Source organism: Stenella coeruleoalba (assembly GCF_951394435.1).
Source record: "Stenella coeruleoalba genome assembly, chromosome: 1".
In the NCBI taxonomy this organism is placed as follows: Eukaryota; Metazoa; Chordata; class Mammalia; order Artiodactyla; family Delphinidae; genus Stenella; species Stenella coeruleoalba.
In genome coordinates, this window is record NC_137169.1 from 39,452,281 (window position 1) to 39,464,907 (window position 12,627).

At 42.5% G+C, this 12,627-nt stretch overlaps 1 protein-coding gene across 1 annotated transcript in view; it reads right to left on the bottom strand.

Moving 5' to 3' along the window:
• LOC307182649 (putative selection and upkeep of intraepithelial T-cells protein 1 homolog) overlaps nt 1-12,627 on the bottom strand; it is a gene marked incomplete at both ends in the record, with an annotated part of 45,792 nt that overhangs the window by 31,193 nt on the left and 1,972 nt on the right.

The following is a 12,627-nucleotide window of genomic DNA, read 5'->3' on the forward strand; positions in this document are numbered from 1 at the left end:
CAGATTGTGCATTCAAATGTCAACTTTATAAATCAGTGGTATAAAATAAAGTTAGCATGTGTGAATGGGTGGGTGGACAATCTAATGATGAATTCCGGTATTGGGCTGATTTATCTGCCCAATTACAGGCAGTGATAGCCTGCTCCCATTGAGACAGAGACTTAAGTGCTAAACTTGCTTCATGGCTGAAAGCAATTGAGAACACATGTTTCCTGGGGTTTGCCTATTCCTTAGATAGATGGGAAGAAGTTTCAGGAAGACACATCTCAGTTCCTGATCCCATCACGGAAGCATGGTGAGTAGTAAGTGAGGAGGTAGAGAGAGGCCACGGGTATTACTCTAGTAACAGAAAAAGCTGCTTTCACAAGGAAGTAAACCTCAGCTGTTGGGAGAATTACAGCCCTTACAACCACCACTGTCATCCCTCCTGCCCTCCCCCAATACTGTTAAACACTTAAGTCTTTCCAGTGGCCCATTGTTGTCAATAGGTTATAAGGATATCCGCGTACATCAACTGGTATATCTGCGTCTCTGGTTATTTGGCTAGGAATAATTCCTAGAAGTGTGAAATTACTGGGTAGTAATTTAAGGCTTTTCATACATATTGTCCAGTTGTCTTCCAGAAAGGATGCAGAGATTTACACTTCTGCCACCACTACTCATGGCACAGTACTGCGGTGTAAGCAAGAAATAAACCTCTGTGTGTCAAACCAGTGAGATGAGAGTGGTGTTCAGTGATTTAGAAACATTATTTTGATGTATACTCACAGCTGCCCAGTGAAATGGAAACTATTATTAATACCACTTTACAGTGGCAAAAACAGGTTTTCAAACAGGATTGTTTGAAATCACACAGCTGGTAAGTAGCTGAGTGGACGCTCAAATTTAGTTTCCGCTGACTCCACTCATCATGCTTTGGATCACAATTGGGTTGAAAAGAAATTTACAGAGATTACATCATGGCTTGAAGTCACGTGAGGTATAAGAGGCATAGGTTATATGAGAATCCTGTTGGTGAAGAGTCCCAGATCCTTTAGGGCTCTATGTGTTTAACCACTTATCATCTACTCATTAAGATTAAATTCCTGGGACCCAGGGTAGCCTGGCAAGGGAGAACATAGTCATTGGCAAAGTAGATGGTTCCTTAGGACAGCCTGGAAAAAGTCCTCCCTCCCCCTTTGCATGACACTCCAAAAGCCTTCCCACCTCCCCCACCTACTCCTTGGCCCTTTGCCAATGCCTAAGCCTTCCCAGCCATGATTTAAGGTTTCCCTCCCACCCCACCCTGAGAAATTAAAAGGGAATGGAAGATCAATATGACATACTTTCCTAGAAGCGAGATCTGATAGACAGCATGAAAGTCTTTCACTCTAGAAAGAAAGTTCAGTCGTTCTTTCAATAATTAGTTATTGACTGTGTGTCTGGCATTATGCTAGGGTAATATGATGAGCAGAATCAGGCCAATCCCTCCTTTGTGTAGTTTATGGGAAGAATATGAATCTGTGAGAACACAAAGCAAGGGGTGTGGACAGGAAAGTTCACTGGACAAAAGCAGCAGCATGTGCAAAAGCCCCGCAGTGGAAGGCCATAGCATGCTGCCAGGAAAGAAAAGACTACAGTGAGTGGAGAGCAAAAAGGAGGGAGATTTGGGGCAAATGAAGCTGCAGGGTAAACCACGTAGGCACCAGTGAACTGTGCTGACATTCCTGGAAAAACACTGGTAGGTTCTAAGCAGAGAGTGGGTTGCATGACCTGCTCAGAGTTACATTTGAAAAGGTCCTTCTGGCTTTAGTGTGGAGAACGGATTGGAGGAGGGAGGAAAGGCCAGGTCAGTGGAACTGCAAGCACTTAAGTCACTTAAAAACACTCCCTCTGGCCTGCGCCAGGACACACCCTTCGGCAGGACATAGCTGAGGTGAGGACTTGACCTCACACTCAAACAGCTCTAGGTCTTTCCCTCTGTCCACGTGTGTCTTTGGCCCATCTGCTGCTGCTTTAGGGAGACAACCCTTGGGACTGAGCCTGATATATAAACCCTGGCTTTCATAATCGTCTGTTCATTTCTCTAAGCAGCTCTGCCTTTAGGGAGAAAATAGTACAGGACAATCACCTCCCACCAACACGCCCCCATCACATTTTTATTTATTTATTTATTTATTTATTTATTTATTTATTTATTTTTTGCGGTACGCGGGCCTCTCACTGTTGTGGCCTCTCCCGTCGCGGAGCACAGGCTCCAGACGCGCAGGCTCGGCAGCCATGGCTCATGGGCCCAGCCGCTCCGCGGCATGTGGGATCTTCCCGGACCGGGGCACGAACCCGTGTCCCCTGCATCAGCAGGAGGACTCTCAACCACTGTGCCACCAGGGAAGTCCACATTTTATTTTTTTAACTTAAAAATCCTAAACCAGTTTTTAAAGAAACATTCTATATTTCCAGCAGAAAAGCCAGGCTACCACTGGGTTTATTCACAGCCAGGACTCCACTTCACACCATAAGTCACTATAGATTTTGTAGTCCCCATTTAAGTAGCAAGTGTAAAAGTGATTCTATTGGCTCTGATGTGGGGAATGTATGACCATAGAGAGCAGTGGTTTATTCACTATAAAATCCCTACAGCAAGCACTAAAAAAGTTTGACTGAGACTGACATTACCAAATCAAACATTCCTTTCCTTTTCCACTTGGTTTTCCTGAGGCTAAATGCTACACTTTATGGCTCTCATAATTAAATACAATCTTGATAGAGTCAAATCAATTACAGAAGACAATAACTTCCTGGCTTTTGATTCTCTGAATAGCAATTTAGTTCTCTTTACCGAATAGGATAACCTTTAGCCAATGTCTTTATTTAGATCATGCAGTACATTTGTTAGGAACATGGCCAAGAATAGAGTTGAATGGTTAAGTTGCTAGAGACCTGCCTCTAGGTTGTCATAGTAGCATCAACTATCACAAGTCCACCAAACATACCATCGTGTCTCCAAGAGATTATGGAAAATGTCTTTTTGAAATCCCAACATGAAAAACTTTGTCTGCTGATCCCACCACATATTTGATGCCAAAGAACTTGTTCCATCAATAGATTCTCTTACATCTGTTGAAAATACAGGCAAAAAAGTGAGTCTAAAAGGACTTGAACTTAATGGTTCCCGTCATTCCCCATGTCTCTCTCCCAGTATCCACAGTTCATCTTTAAGAAGCTGGGAGTCTCCTTTGATGTTGAAGTTTACAAGGGTGTATGCTTGCACTCCATGAATTTACCCACCTCGAAGGGAGACACCCTCTCCCCCGCCCCTGCTGCCCTTCACCCTGGGCTCCACATCCCTCCAGCCCTGTTGGGTGCTCTCTAGTCTCCCTCCCAGACCAGTGGTTTTAGATGATGTTGTTCCATGGACCACACCCTCTCAACTACCCCATAAGCACAGACTCCTCTAGTCAGAGACCAATCCCCTCTTCTTGGACTCAGCCAAACCTGTTACAAAGGAGAGGCCAAACCCAAATTTTGATTAATTACAATGTTAACGAGCAGAAAAAGCCCTCAAGATTTCTTGCCTCACTGATTAATGCTATCCTTTTGCTTGGACTCTGTCTTCTCTCCTTTTCTACTAAAACCCTACTTATTCTTCCTGCTAGCTGAAACCCAAACTCCTTTAGAAAGCTTGAATAGTACCTCACTCGATGTGATGTAGTCCTCTTTTAAGTTCCTCATAAGCATTATACAAAGATTTTAGAGTAAGACATCCATCTAGGTTGGCATCTAAATTGTCATAAATAAACCATTTGGTCACTCTGCACCTTGGTTTCCTCATCTGCATAATGTCATAGGGATGCCCTGAGACCTAAATCACACTATAAAGTGTTTTGCCCCTGGTTAAGCACTCAGAAGTGGAAGCAACCACCAGTATGATTTATATCTCTTACTGTAGTAATTAGGCTTATAGTATAGTGTTTATGAATTCATCATTGCTTCCTCGCCCACTTCCCACCCCTCCTCCACTGTGAGCTCCTTGGGAGACAACTTCACTAATGAATCTTAGCTCAGCCTCAGAAAGAGGCGGGGATGGAGAGTGTTCATTCATTCCTAGATAAACTGAAGTTGTCTGGAATTCTGTGTTGCCCAGTCCAGAACCCTCTACCCATATGTAGCTAAATATTTATATTCAAATTAATTACCATTAACTTAAGTTAAAATTTTTATTCCTCAGTTGTACTAGTCACATTTCAACTGTTCAATAGCCCTATGTGGTTAATAGCTACCATTTTGGACAGCACAGGTTTGGAATATTTCCATCATAGCTGAAAGTTCTATTGGAACACACTAGTCTAAATGCTAAATACAGAGACATATTGTCAAACAGCAGCTCAGATTTCCAGCTGCCCACACAATCCCCACTGATGCTAAACACTGCAGGCAGATGGGGTCACACATAAGATAGTGTATGAAGTGCCACCAAAGGCTTTACTACTCATCACTAAAGGTAAACTACAGTGGAAGATGCTGAAATCTGCTCTATTGCCCCAGCTGGTGTCCAACTCTTGATATTGCACATTCAGAGTAAGTGATTCATAGTGATAAACGCCTACGTTAAGAAAAAAGATCTCAAATAAAGAATCTAACGTTATACCTCAAGTAACTAGAAAAAGAAGAACAAAATAAGCCCAAAGTTATTAGAAGGAAGGAAATAACAAAGATTAGAGCAGAAATAAATGAAATAGAGACTAGAAATGCAATAGAAAAATCAACAAAACTGAGAGTTGGCTTTTTGAAAAGATAACAGAATTGACAAATCTTTAGCTAGGATAACTAAGAAAAAGGGAGAGAAGACTCAAATAAATAACATCATAAGTGAAAGAGGAAGCATTACCACAGATACCACAGAAATACAAAGATCATAAGCGACTTCTATGAACAATTATATACTAACAAATTGGATAACCTAGAAGAAATGAATAAACTCCTAGAAACATATAACCTACAAAGCCTGAATAAGGAAGAAATCAAAAAATTAGACCAATAATGAGTAAGGAGCTTGAATCAATAATCAAAAATCTCCCAAAAAAGAAAGAAGCAGAATCAAATGACTTCACTGGTGAATTCTACCAAATATTTAAAGAAGAATTACTACCAATCCTTCTCAAACTCTTCCCAAAAATCAAAGAGAAAGGGACACTTCCAGACTGATTTTTCAAGGCTTGCTTTACTCTAATACCAGAGCCAGATGAGGTCATTACAATAACAGAAAATTACAGGCTGATATCCCTGATGAACATAAACGCAAAAATCCTCAACAAAATACTAGCAAACCAAATTCAAAAGCACATTTAAAGGATCACACACCATGATCAAGTGGGATTTATCCCTGGGATGCAAGGATGATCCAATATATGCAAATTAATAAAAGTGATCCATTACATTAACAAAATAAAGGATAAAAATTATATGATTATCTCAATAGGTACAGGAAAAGCATTTGACTAAATTCAACACACTTTCATAATAAAAAAAAAACCTCTCAGGCTTCCCTGGTGGCGCAGTGGTTGAGAGTCCACCTGCTGATGCAGGGAACACGGGTTCGTGCCCTGGTCTGGGAAGATCCTACATGCTGCAGAGTGGCTGGGCCCATGAGCCATGGCCGCTGAGCCTGCATGTCCGGAGCCTGTGCCCCACAACAGGAGAGGCCACAACAGTGAGAGGCCCACGTACCATAAAAATAAAATAAATAAATAAATAAATAAATAAAAACCTCTCAACAAATCAAGTCTAGATAAAAATGTACCTCAACATCCTTTTGTGATAAAAATTCTCAACAAGTTAAATATAAATGAAATGCACCTCAAAAAATCAGGTAAAGATGAAATGTATGGTACCTTAACATAATAAAGACCTTGAACTTAGCCCACAGCTAACAGAAGTATTCAACAGTGAAAAGCTCAAAGCTTTTCCTCTAAGATTAGGAATAAGACAGGGATGTCCACTCTCACCACTTCTACTCAACATAGTACTGGAGTCCTAGCCAGAGCAACTAGAGAGGAAAAAGAAATAAAAGACATCCAAATCAGAAAGGAAGAAGTAAAATGCCTCTGTTTGCAGATAACATGATCTTATATATGGAAAACCCCAAAGACTCCACCAAAAAATTGTTAGAATAATAGATGCATTTTGTAGAGTTTCAGGTTACAAAGTCAACACACAAAAATCCATTGCATTTCTCTACACTAAAAACGAACTATCTGAAAAAATAAATTAAGAATAAATCCCATTTATAATACTATCAAAAAGAATAAAGTACTTAGGAATAAACTTAACCAAGGATGTGAAAGATCTGTACACTGGAAACTATAAAACGTTGACAGAAGAAATTGTAGAAGACACCAATGGGAAAATATGCCATGTTAATAGATTGGAAGAATTAATATTGTTAAAATGTCCATACTACCCAAAGCAGTCTCTAGATTAAATGCAATTGCTATAAAAATTCTAATGGTATTTTTCACAGAAATTTTAAAAATCCTAAAATTCATATGGAACCACAAAAGAGCCCAAATAGTTAACGTTTTGTTCTTGAGCAAGAAGAACAAAACTGGAGGTATCACACATCCTGATTTCAAACCATACTACAAAGCTATAGTAATGAAAACAGTGTGGTATTGACATTAAAACAGACACACAAATCAATGGAACAGAAGAGGGAGCCCAGAAATAAACCCATACATATACAGTCAATTAATTTTTGACAAACACCAAGAACACAAGTGGGGAAAGGATAGTCTCTTCAACAGACGGTGTTTGGAAAATTGGATATTCACATGCAAAAAAGTGAAATTGGACCCTTATCTTACATCGTGCCCCTCCCAAATCAATTCAAAATTGGTTAAAGCCTTAAAGGAAAGATTTAAAATTGTAAAACTCTAGAAGAAAACAGAGTCAATCTCCTTGACATTTGTCTTGGTAATTTTTGAATTTTGTTGCCCAAAGCACAGGCAATGGGGCTTCCCTGTTGGCCCAGTGGTTGAGAGTCCACCTGCCAATGCAGGGGACACGGGTTTGTGCCCTGGTCTGGGAAGATCCCACACGCCGCGGAGTGGCTGGGCCTGTGAGCCATGGTCGCTGAGCCTGCGCATCTGGAGCCTGTGCTCCGCAATGGGAGAGGCCACAACAGTGAGAGGACTGTGTACCGCAAAAAAAAAAAAAAAAAAGCACAGGCAATGAAAGCAAAAATAAATAATCAGGATTATATCAAAACTATTATATTCATTAAAGGGTTAATATACAAAATACATAAGGAAACCTTACAACCCAATAGCAAAAAACAAAAAAAAAACAAAACAAAAAAACCCCCCAAAACCCAATTTAAAAAAGGGGAAAAGACCTCAATAGACATTTCCTTCCCCCTCCCCCCCAAAATGGGCAAAGTACCTGAACAGACATTTTTCCAAAAAAGACATACAAAGGCCAACAGGTTTATGAAAAGATACTCAACATCACTGATCGGAGAAATGCAAATCAAAGCCACAGTGAGATATCACATTACACCTGATGGGATGTCTATTGACAAAAAGACATGAGATGGTGTTGTTGAAGATGTTGAGGATACACACCGTTAGTGGGAATGTAAATTGGTACAACTATTATGGAAAACAGTGTTGAGGTACCTCAAAAAATTAAAATTAGAGCTCCCATGTGACCTAGCAATGCTACTTTGGGTATATATCTGAAGGAAACAAAATCAGTATCTCAAAAAGACATCTGCACTCCCGTGTTCCCTGCAGCATTATTCACAATAGCCAAGATATGGAAACAACCTAAGTGTCCATCAGTTGATGAATGGGTAAAGAAAATGTGATATGTAGATACACACACACACACACACACACAGAAAAACACACACACACACACACACACACGGGAATATTGTTCTTCAAGAAAGAAGGGACTCCTACCATTTGTGACAACATGGATGAACTTGAAGGGCATTATGTTCAGTGTAATAAGCCATACAGAGAAAGACAGGTACCATATGTTATCACTTGTATGTGGAACCAAAAAGAAGTTGGACTCATAGAAAGAGAGAATAGAATGGTGGTTCCCAGAGACTGGGGGATGGAGGAAATGGAGAGAGGCTTGTCAAGGCTACACACTTTCAGTTGTAAGATGCATGAGTCCTGAGTGTCTAACATAAAGTATGATGACTATAGCTAATAATACTGTGTTGTATACCTGAAGTTTGCTAAGAGAGTAGATATTAAGTGTTCTCACCAAAACAAAAGGGTAACTATGTGAGGTGATAGATGGGTTAATTAACTGGATTGTGGGACTAATTTCACAATGTATACGTATATGAAATCATTGTGCTGTACACTTTAAATATAGTACAAGTTTACTTGTCAATTATACATCAATAAAGTTGGGGGGGAAAGTACGACTAATTCTTGCAAGTCCACAGCCCCACAGAATCTGTAAAGGAAGCAATAATGTGGGCTTACTCAAAGCGACTTCTTAAATGCAGCAGACTCTGAATACTTCCTTTCCATGTCAAGGGCTAATGAAACACACGCATGAATCTCTCCATCCTCCGGACTCACATCTCACTTAAGTCAGGATAGTCATGGGCGTTCACCAGGCATTTTACACTTGACTACCTCATACAGCCTCTAGTCCTCATAACAGTCTCGAAGGCTGCAGGATTATCTTTACTAGATTAGAAAAGACAGACTTGGAGAGGGAAAAGCAATTTGCCAAGGTCACACAGTAAGATGAGGATTAGAGAATCAAACCCAGGCTTGACTGACTCCGAATGCCTGGCTCTTTTCTCTGGCTCCAGTTCTAGCTGAAACTTCCTGTGGGAAGGGCTCTGATCTCCACCTTCTTCAGAACCAAGACAGTTGCAGCCTGGAACTAGGAGGTGCAAATTCCTGGAGTTTAGCACAGATAGCACCTGTCTTTGTCCAATATCCACTTGCAAAATGGTAACAAGCTGGGGCTTCCCTCGTGGCGCAGTGGTTGAGAGTCCGCCTGCCGATGCAGGGGACACGGGTTCGTGCCCCGGTCCGGGAAGATCCCACATGCCACGGAGCGGCTGGGCCCGTGAGCCATGGCCGCTGGGCCTGGGCGTCCGGAGCCTGTGCTCCGCAACGAGAGAGGCCACACAGTGAGAGGCCCGCGTACCGCAATAAAAAAAAAAAATGATAACAAGCTGTTGTAGAAAGATGGACTGAGAGTCTCTGAGATTCAGAGAGAATGTGTGCTGTCAAAGGGTAGAGAGGGTCAGAAAAAGACATCCACATAGAGATTTATAATTTTAGAGATTTATAGAAAGTCAGCATTTCAAGGAGTTTCAGAATATTTCAGCGAGATAGTTGGTGTCCCAAAAGTTTCAAAGAGATACAGAAAACTATAGATATTTGCATATTTCAGAGATATGTTGGGAGACTTGATCAGAGAATGTGAAAAAAAAAAATCAGAGCAAGATTGAAAGACTTTTCTGACACACTGGCTCCTATGTGCCAGCAATGTCTCAGAGAACATATTACTGCAATTGAAAAGCCCCGTGAATCCCTCATCTATCTACAGATATTGTGTGTGGAAGTTTAGCTCTGATTATAACATGGGTGTGGAGGGAGTGAAGAAAGGATAGTCACCTACTGGATTGTCTGCCCAGAGGGACGGTGAAATGGAAGATGCTAAAATTTGTCCTATGTCTTCCCCCTGTGGCCATCCATTGTACTGCACATTCTGAAAAGTATGATCTTTCAGGGCCCCAGTCCCAGACCCGCCAGGGTCCAAATTACCTGCTCTACAAGTCTAGGCCTTAAAAGATAATTCCACATGAATATCTCCCTTCTCTGAATTCCTATCTCAATTTAAATAGTTATAGTTGTGTGCATTCATCCTGCTTTTGACACTTAACCACCAACAGAGCATTTCCCATGGACCCAGTAGTGAGCAAAGTGTTTTCTATTCTCTCCTTTAATATTCACAACAAGCAAGCCAGGTACCCTGAGCACTTGTCTACAGTCACACAGTTAATAAGCTGAAGTGTTGTCATTCAAACCTACCTCTGTCTTACTTCAAGTCCCTCATTCTTTTCTCTGTTTGCACCTCTAATCTCTCAGCTGAATTCCCTTAAAGGAAGGCATCCAGGCTCCCCTTTATTTCTGCCAGTCACAGGCCAAGCACAGGGTTGGATAGACAGTATAAATTTGGTGAATGCTGATAATTTAAATCTAATTGACGGACTTCCCAGGTGGCGCAGTGGTTAAGAATCCGCCTGCCAGTGCAGGGGACAGGTGTTCGAGCCCTGGTCCGGGAAGATCCCACATGCCGCGGAGCAACTAAGCCTGTGCGCCACAACTACTGAGCCTGCGCTCTAGAGCCCGTGAGCCACAACTACTGAAACCCGCAACAAGAGAAGCCACCTCGATGAGAAGCCCGTGCACCACAACGAAGAGTAGCCCCCGCTCACCGCAACTAGAGAAAAGCCCACGTGCAGCAATGAAGGCCCAATGCAGCCAAAATTAAATAAATAAATAAATATGTTTAAAAAACAAAAACTAATTGATGATCGATTGATTGATCATTTATTGATCATTATTGATCAATGCCTAATTGGGGTCAGTGACTGCTTAGAAAGCCACCCTAACACAAGCCGGATGGTTTTCCTGAAACCTAACAGGCTCGGTGAGGCCACTGAGATATGGTATACCTCCATTTGCTGCATGATACAAAGGCAATTTTTTTTTCCCACCCCATTTGCCGCCATCAGGATACAGAGGAGCCAGGAGCCCTACAGAAGCGGGTAAACTTCCAGAGATAATTCCTGCAGAGAAGGAGAGGAGGGATGAATGCCACAGACTCACCAGAGCAGAGTCTTGGCTTCACGCAGTGGAGTCTAACAGAGCAAGCCTGACACACCTTCCAAGGGGCAAATCTCTCCCTCGGTGAGACTCCCTCTCTCCAGTTGTTGAGACACGATGCCGACAGCTCCTTACAGGTGATCAGGCTCCTATCTGCAGAATAAAATCCAGGTGGGGGGGCCTGGTCCAGCCTGGCAGGTAGTGGGCCCCAGCCAGGGTTGGGAGCAGTGGGAGTGTTCTGTTGGCCTCCCAAAGCCCCGTGCAGGAGGAGGTCCAGCTCAGACACCAGGAGACTGCGCGCAAGTCTCGCTCCGACACACACTTGCCTTGGACAGAGACTGGAACTCGCTGAGCCTCAGTTTTCTCACATGAAAAATAGGACTGTAACTTGCTTTCCATGAAAAGAGAAGTAACGCTTTCTGATCTCAGAGCCTACACTTTTAGCTGTGCTACCACATCCCATCAAACATAAACACCAGTGTCCTTTGTCTGAGGTTTGAACTCAGCCCGAATTCTCTAACCCCATCTCTGGTTCCAGACAGAAAATTGGAGACTGAAGGAACCTGAAATGGAACGTCACACACCTGGAAGGACTGGCTTCCCGGGCTCTGGGCTCAGAGAGCTGTCTGTGCTACAACCCTCCAGTCATCACACTATATTCTAAGACTTGTGTAAAGACAGACCATGAGGTCCTCAAGAGGGATTGGAGCTGGTTTCTCTCTGAGTATCCGGTGCTTTCTGCATACGCAGCAGGTGTCTGCTGGATGCTTCTTGAGGGAATTGTGAGGAAGGAGCCCAAGCTCTACCATTTCCAAGAAGCCCTGGGGCAAGATGATGAAGAGGAAAGAGCACTAACCTTGTAGCTGGCAACCTTGGGTGCCCATCTCAGCCCTGCCATAACTCACTCTGTGGCCTGGGAAAACTTGCTTCTCAGAGCCTCTGTTCCTTCAATTGTGAAGTGGGGATAATGCCTCTTATTCCCAAGTACCACGCAGGGCTAGTAGGTGAAGATAGTAAGAGAAGGGTGCGCCATTTAGACTATAAAGTGTGGCATGGCTGGGACTCCTAATGTCCCCCCGGCATCCATCCTTCTCTGTTAATGAGTAAAAAAGTCAGAATCTTGACAGGACACAGGCCACCCCAAATAATGATAGCATTTCCTGTCTTTCCCTGTAGCTAGGTGTGATCACATGACTAAGTTCTGGGCAACAGGATATTAGCAGAAGTGTTGTGTGCCATTTCCAGGAAATGTTCACTGGAATATAGAGGCAATGGCTGGAATATAGAGGCAATGGCTGGAATACAGAGGCAACGGCTGGAATACAGAGGCAACGGCTGGAATTCCATTTTAACCAATGAGATGAAAGATGGTAGAACAGCAAGAAAAAAGGAGTTGAGGTCTCTTAAAAAATTATGAACCACCTTACCGGTCCTGTTTTGTGTATCTCTAGACATGAACGTGAAAAAAACTTTCTTATTTAAGCAACTTTTAAGCTGCATGTATATCACAGCCAAACTTAACCCTAGCTGATATATGTGGTGTGGCTAGTGACAACTGGCATGGTTTTGAGTTTATGAAGAGCTTGCATGGGAAAGGAAGAAACTGATGTAATATGCATTCATTCGTTTATTTGATGAAAATGTAATGAGGATCTACGGTGTGCCAGGCCCTGTGCCATGTGCTAGAGACAGAAGTGAACCCGGTAAAGCCCCTGCTTTCCAGGAGGCCCCCACTAGCAGGGGGAACAGACAAGCAATTATAGGACAGTTG